The 7,858-nt window shown below is 43.9% G+C and overlaps 1 pseudogene; it reads left to right on the top strand.

The window, feature by feature from the left end:
* Positions 1 to 1,986: 1,986 nt before the first annotated feature.
* On the top strand, positions 1,987 to 3,158 carry LOC122668497 (annotated as a pseudogene).
* Positions 3,159 to 7,858: the final 4,700 nt, after the last annotated feature.

The following is a 7,858-nucleotide window of genomic DNA, read 5'->3' as shown; positions in this document are numbered from 1 at the left end:
CAAAGCATTAACGGAGATCAAATTTAGGCGAATGTCTGGAATATGTCGCACATCCTTCAAAGTTAATGTGCACCCAATGCTAGTCTGAAGACACACATCTCTAGTTCCAACAATTTTTGAGTAGCTACTATTTCTCATCTTCACAGTCCCAAAGTCTCCTACCTTGTAAGAAGTGAAGAACTTTGTTGTGGAAGTGGCATGAAAGGATGCCGCTGAGTCAACAATCCACTCAACACCATAGTCTGCAACATGGTTATACTCTTCTTCATCAAAAGAAAGCATCACCAAGTCTTCAGAATCAGACACAGTGGTTGTGGTATTTTTATCATCTGAATTCTTTTGATTTTTCTCCTTTTTCTATTCCTTCTTCAATTCCCAACAATTTTTCTTCAGGTGACCTTCTTTACCACAGTGATAACATTTTCTGTCTTCTCTAGATTTTGATCTGCCTCTAGATTTACTGCGACCTCTTGGTCCTTTACTTTTACTCCTCCCCCTGTTCTCTGTGACAAGAGCCTGTAAGCTATCCAAACCCATATCTTTTCTTTTGGTTTCTTCATTGAACATGCTATCTTTTACAACACTCAGTGATAATACACCATCTGGAGCAGAGTTGTTCAATGATACAACCAAAGTCTCCCATGTATCAGGTAAAGAACTCAATAGCAGTAATGCTTGCAATTCATCTTCCAAAGTCATCTTCATTGTAGCCAACTGATTTATTAAGCTCTGAAAATCGCTTAAATGCTCAACAACAGAACGTCCCTCTTTGAACTTCAAATTGACAAATTTTCTAATCAAGAAAACTTTATTTTGTGTAGTCTTCCGCTCATAGAGACTCTCCAATTTTTTTCTAAAGTGCTTGGGCATTGGTTTCTTTAACAACATGATGAAACACACAATCATCTACCCATTTTCTGATAGTACCAATGGTTTTCCTATTCATCCTATCCCATTCTTTTTCAGTTTTATTTTCTGGCTTGGCTTCAATTCCCTCAATTGGATCATACAAATTAATCACTGCAATAGAGAATGTCCTCCATCTTGGGCTTCCATATAAATAATTAGGAACAGTGAGTTTAATCATCGTACCAGAGGACTCTTCCATCTCAATTCACACTAAACACTGCAAATAAGTCAACCTGAGAACCGCAGCTCTAATACCACTTGTTGGGATTAATCAAACCCACTTGTCTAATGTGTATTGAGAAATACAATAATCCAATGTAAAATTACCAAGCAAATATAACCAAGCACATAAGAGAAAATAAAATGCAAGAGAACAACCACACAATCAACACCAAGAATTTTTACATAGAAAAACCCTCTAGTATAGAGGAAAAAAACCACGGGGCAAATCTTGCACCAATCCACAATGAGAAAAATAGGAGTATAATGGTTCTCTCAAATTTTTGTCCAAACTTGAGATATACAAGCAATTGGAGACAATACAAAAGGGATTACCTCACAAGAAGCCAAATCAAGTTCTCACCACAAACACCACTTCTCACAAAATCTCCTTGCTTTGTAGAGATCTCAAAATTGCAGTAGAAACACAAGACTTCAAAATCGATCCCAAACTCCTTGCTTTTTCCTTCTCCTTCTTCTTCTTCTTCTTCCTCTTCCTTTTTCTCTCTTCCCTTTCTCTGGTTTCTATTTCTGGTGTGAGTTCTTCTCTGGAGAACGACTCACACCCCCTGCCGCTTCAAAAGCAAACACCATAAAGAAAAAAAGAAGAAAAAAACAAAGCCTAAAAAGGCTCTCACAACTCCACCGTCTTAAGCCCTCTTTAGAATACGGTTCAAGTTCTTTTGGGAACTTGAACCTTGGGTTGGAAATTAGTGGGCATGGCCCCACCAACACATCAGCCATTGGCAACAACTATTTCAAGTCATTAACTATAAATATATCTGAAAATCTCTCTTCGTCTATGTAATTTTTGAGTTGAAGAGTCTATTAATCTCTCTTTCTCTTCTGATCATTTCGATGGCAATGGCTTCAATGTTCTGCAACTTCCAGCTCTCAGTGTTGTTCATTATCTTGGGCACCTTACTCTACTGTTGCTATGGTAGCTCTCATCACCTAGAGTCTCCTGCTGACCCAATATGTGGACCGTATCATCCGGCCCATGCGATTCCAATTTTTCCAGAAGATGTGGACCATATGCAATTTCCCCTAAATCTTGAGTTCCTCGAAGCAGAGTTTTTCTTGTGGGGAGGACTGGGATACGGGCTTGATAAGATCGCTCCCAAGTTGGCCATGGGTGGCCCACCTCCCTTCAGTGCCATGAAAGCCAACCTTGATAATCTCACTCTGGCCATTATTACAGAGTTAGGCCTCCAAGAAGTTGGCCATGTCAGGTCTCTCTTTCATGCACACTTGATTCATTAGATCAACATGATTTTGGTTACTAATTTGTTTGAATATTATTCACTAGGGCAATTGAACAAACAGTTGGTGGGTTTCCAAGGCCATTGTTGAATCTGAAGGCCCATAACTTCGCCAAGCAAATCGATGAGGCATTCGAATACCCACTGATCCCTCCCTTCGATCCACACCGTAACAGCCTCAATTTCATGTTGGCTTCCTACTTTATTCCTTATGTGGGTCTTACTGGTTACGTTGGAACCAATCCATTCATCAACGGATACAAAGCAAAGGCAGTACGTAGTGATTAATTATGATATATATATATATATATATAAAATAAATAAAAAGGCACTAGAAATCAAAATTTTAATTAATTTGTTAAGAATTATTGCAGCTTTTGGCGGCTCTGGAAGGGGTGGAAGCTGGGCAAGATGCAGTGATAAGAATGTACTTATGCGAAAGGGCCAAGGAAATGGTGGAACCTTACAACATAACAGTGGCGGCGTTCACAGAAAAGATCTCGAAGCTGAGGAACAAAGCGGGTAAGTGTGGGATCAAGGATCAAGGATGAAGGAGTCATTGTTCCACCTGAGTTGGGTGCTGAGAATAGTACTAGAAGTAATGTCTTAGCTGGAAACTTTGACTCTCTCTCTTACCCAAGAACTCCCAATGAGATCTTGAGGATCGTTTACGACACCCGCGACGAGCACATTCCCGGAGGCTTCTACCCCGAAGGATGCAATGGAAGGGTTGAAAGGGAACTTCTTCAACATTACTACCCTTCTTAGTTTCCATCTCTCCCTTCCCCCCTCCCTACTTAGATTGAGTGGTGCATACCAATACAGTATTAAATGATGGTGTGTTGTGTAGCACTAAAGAGAGACACACACAATTCTTATAATAACATGGAAATAAGGATTCTAGAGATTCATGGGTTGTGGAGGGGATAATAAGATTTGTGAGGTTCGATTTTTTATTTTTAATTTAAAGGGGAAAGTTTTCACAACCGTGCATGCTTACACGGCCGTGTATGAAAACTTTCCCCTAATCTAAATTATGTAAGAACCCTATTGAGGGTTCATCTCTCTCCATACCTAGTTAGAGTGCTGCATACCAGTACAATAATAGATGGTGGTACGCATATCCGAATGTATAAATGCATTTATATGAAAAACATGTTTTTTAAAGGGTGATGTATTATACATGTTTTTATATGTATTACACATAACAGTTAGCATATATATGGGAGGATTAGCAGTCCTACATTTCCAGATCGCCGGAAGCTAGAGATGGTCAGTTTCAGCTTAGCGGCAAGAATGGTGGACCCAGATCGAAGGTGTAGTAGCCCTTAGGGCTTCTCCTTTCGGTTTGTTCCTACTCTACAGTAAAATAATGGAAAAAGATGTTTAGTTTAGTAGGAAGGGTAATTTGGTCAATAGATGATACATTCTAACGTTTTTAATGTAAGGTTAACCGACTGGGTTTACTTATTGAAGATTTTGGAAAGTAGGAGTGGCATGCGTAAATATCCAAAACTCACAAATGTTTTTCTAAATACTTGAAAGCTCAGGGGAAGTATGTGTAAAAAAACCCTTGTTTAAATTTTTTTCAATAATAAAAACCCTTATTTTTTTGGGTCGAAAAAACCCCTTATTTAAATTATATAAGAACACCTATTGAGGGTTCATGTATATCATAATTAAAATTCATTAATTCATGAATTGTGGTCTATGGAGGACTCATGAAGTCCAGTCCAGTAGTTTAATTAGTTCATCATGTCAATTATTTTCCAAGGTCCATTGGCTAATCAAATTGCTCATTTTATAACCCTCTAGTTAAATAACCCTTGTTTTTTTCTAATTGGGAGAATATCCCTCCTTATAGTATATAATGCATATAGAGTTAGGTCTACTAGAAGCAAAAAGGACATATGTCATCACCTAATCTTCTGGGTATGTGACACATACTCTATGACTAGTGCTTACAAAAAAAAAAAATCGAGGACTAGTAAATCGGCTTTTGGGTCAAAAATTAAAAAAAAAAAAATCTAACTTCACAAAAAATGTGAACCTCATGAAGACACAAGCCCTCCCACCCTCCATTTTTTTTTATCAGTCATGAACACACAACCCAATCAAGCTATCAAAGAAATAATTTAGATGTATCATTCCCCCTATTTATAGGTTTCGATGCGAAGAATCTTGTGTGATGTGTTTGTGTGGGTTGTATGATATATGTTTCATATATTTAGTGAGGTTAGCTATTGCGTCAAGAAATCGTCAGGCGGTCCTTCAAGTGCCGTAACCTGCAAAAGGACCAAGGGATGACAAAGGAGAATCGGTGTGGTTCCGGCCTAGGACTCTCCAATACCAAAGTCAGATCTCCTGAGCAAACAGATGAATAAAGTATTCAAGATGAGTTTAGATGGGTAGGGTACCTTCCCTTTTATAGTAGAGCATGACGGTGTGGAGAGTCCCAGTGGATGGTGAGTAGTCCTCGTAATTGATAGAGTCCCTGGGTAGCAGGGTTCATCCTTGATTGGTCGTCTTCCCGTGAGACGTAGTGTCATGATAGACTTGATAGTTGTCTTCCCGTGAGACGTAGTGTCATAATAGACTTGGTATCCTTAATGGATAGACCTATCTATGTGATAGATGAGGTTCTCGATGTATGAGTCCGTTCAGACTACGTAACTAATAGGCGGTGGCCTAGAATCCTTTGTGATGGGACATGTCTTGTTGTTGGTGGTGGTGGTCATCGTATTTGAGGGAGACTGCGCCCAGAGGGGTTCGTCCTAAGGGTAGACTGCACCCAGGGATGACTGTGCCCGAGGGGATCCACACCGAGGGCTTGTGGTTCGCGCCTGGGGTCTGCGGTCCGCGCCCGGGGACTGCAGTCCATGCCTGGGGTCTTTGGTCCGCCCCCAAGGCCTGCAGTCCTTGCCCGGGGTCCGCGCCTGTGTCCGGTCTGGGTCAAATCTCTCCTTGGTTCGCCTGTTTGGTTCTGGTCCTGAGCTGGACCTCCTTCCTGGATTAGGACACGTGGCAGCCCCTGGTTGGTCAGGGTGATTTTGGGTTCATCATTTGCCCCCCACTCTCTCAGAACAGAGTGCCCAAGAGAGTATCCTCTGTATTTTTGTACCACTTAAGGGGCTCACGACAAATAATCTCTTCTCAGAGGGTGTGCCTGCAAATTAGTTGGTCAGGGAGAGGTTGTGGGTTCAAACCTCTCCTCTCCCATCTTTTTGTCTTTTATCTCTTCTCTTTTGTTTTCTTTTTTTTTTATTTAGATATATGCTCTTGTCTCTCTCTTCCCTTTTCACTTTTCCCCCTTTCATTTCTCTTCCTCTCTCTCTTGTTTTTTCACTTATGCCCCCCATGTGTTTGTTCCTGGGTTACAATGAACAGTAGTGCCTTCCACTTGTTTGCTTGATTTCACTTGCCCATTAGCTTTGCTTTGGTGGCTTGCTTAGCATCGTGCCCACGGTCTTACCCATTGTGCTATGCATTTATCACTAGTGCCTCGACCCTTGCTCGTGTGAGGTCGATGCCTGTCGCATTTTTAGTCCGCGCCTCTCTTCCCAAGTTACGCCCGTGTGAGGGCGACGCCCTCCATTTGCACCCACGTGGGGGGTCGATGTCCATCCTCCTTGGTCCGCGCCTGGTGCTCTCGATCAAGCCTGAGCCTTGTCCGCACCTGAGCTTCAACCAAGCCTGTGCTCGACAGCGCTTGTGCGCGATTCACGCCTATGCTTGACCGCGCCCGGGCTCGATCTGTGCCTGTGCTAGTCCACGCTCGTGCTCGATCTACGTTTAGAGCTCTGTCCAGGCCTGGGCTCGATCAGCCCTCAGAGCTCGTCCGCGTTCATGCTCGATCGCGCTTGGGCTCGATCAGCGTTTGGAGCTCTATCCGCGCCTGTGCTCGACTGCGCTTGGGCTCAATCAGCGCCTGGAGCTCTGTCTCTCGCCTGTGCTCAATCATGCCTGGAGCTCTGTCCGTGCCTGGGCTCGATCCACGCCTGGAGCTCATCTGCGCCAGTAATAGATCCGCGCCTATGCTTGACTGTGTCTGATCTACGCCAATGCTCAACCGCATCTGATCCGTGCTCGTGCTCGACCACATTTGATCCATACCCGTGCTCGACCGAGTCTAATCTGCGCTCGTGCTCGACCGCGCCTGGTATGTTCTCTTTCTTTTTTTTTTTGTGGCGCCTTTCCTGATTGGTGCGCATATTGATGGTTGCAGGTTGGCATCCCTCTTCTTACGTTGGTTGCCTGACTTTGGGAGACCGTCACTCTGAGTAAGCAGCTAGCCTGCTTCATTGTCTATTCATGTCGTCGTCTAGCGACTTAGATTCGACTACTGTAGTGGTTGGGTCTTCTGGGGAGTCCTCTTCGGGGTCGTCTTCCCCTGCAGACATCTCCCCCTCATTGTCTTCCCCTGTTGCTAGTGATGGAGAGGAAAAGGTTTTTGGAGACTCCGCCCCTAGTAGGGGTCATAGGGTCTCCAGGGCTTCTACTTCTGTTGGGGATCCTAGGAGTAAGTTGGCTCACATCCCTAGCATCGTGACCACTTCGGACTTGGTGTCACTTCATCGAGTGTTCCATATACCTTCTGAGGTCATGCTTCTCGTCCCCGGACCCTACTATTGTGCTTTTTCCCATCGAGTGGATGCGGTCTGCCTTTACCGTATTTTCTTCACCCATTGTCTTCGCTTCCCTATCTCCCATTTTGTGGAGTTGGTGTTGGAGCACTGCGTCTCACCCATGGGCAGGTACTACCCAACTCTTGGCGGGTCATCCTGGGTTTCTATGTGTTCTTTGCCCGGATGGGGTGTGCTGCTACCATTTCCCTGTTCTCGTACTTTTACGTGTTGAAGAAAGGGGAAGGTGGGTGCTACCACTTTGCCCATCGTCTCCCTAGGGGGTCACTTGCCACGCTCGATCCTCTTGTGGGGATCACTAGCTCGGTGAAGTATTGGAGGGACCGCTTCTTTTTTGCCATGGTCCCTCGATGTGTACTACGGTCTACCTGGGAGGCCATTGATGTCAAGAGGGTGAATTGCTCTCTTGAGTTGAGCGACTTTGAGCGCGACTCCCTCCAACGATGTCAGGGATGCGATCCGTTCGACATCCGTGAGTTGGATTTTGAGGCCTTCCTATGTCTTTGGAAGCTGTGTCCTAGTAAGATCTTTGGTTTCTTAGTATTTGATGTTTGCATCTGTATTTTTCTTCTAATGTACCTGTTGTCTGACTTGTCTTGTGTTCTTGATTGGGTGTCGTTATGCAGTGGACATACGACCGGATCTCAGTGTCTTCCGCTCTAACCAGCGAAAGAGAGGTACTCAGACTGCCCCCCCTGAGGATGGTTCTTTTGCTGTCGTTCCTCTAGTTCCTACTTCTTCTCCTTCAGTGGTCATTGGAACTAAGCGGAAGGGGGGTCCGAATCCTCCCAGTTCAGTGAGAATTGGGTTGCATGTAATCCTTCC

Source organism: Telopea speciosissima, chromosome 7 (genome assembly GCF_018873765.1).
Source record: "Telopea speciosissima isolate NSW1024214 ecotype Mountain lineage chromosome 7, Tspe_v1, whole genome shotgun sequence".
Classification (NCBI taxonomy): domain Eukaryota; kingdom Viridiplantae; phylum Streptophyta; class Magnoliopsida; order Proteales; family Proteaceae; genus Telopea; species Telopea speciosissima.
This window is presented reverse-complemented; position numbering and strand designations above follow the sequence as displayed.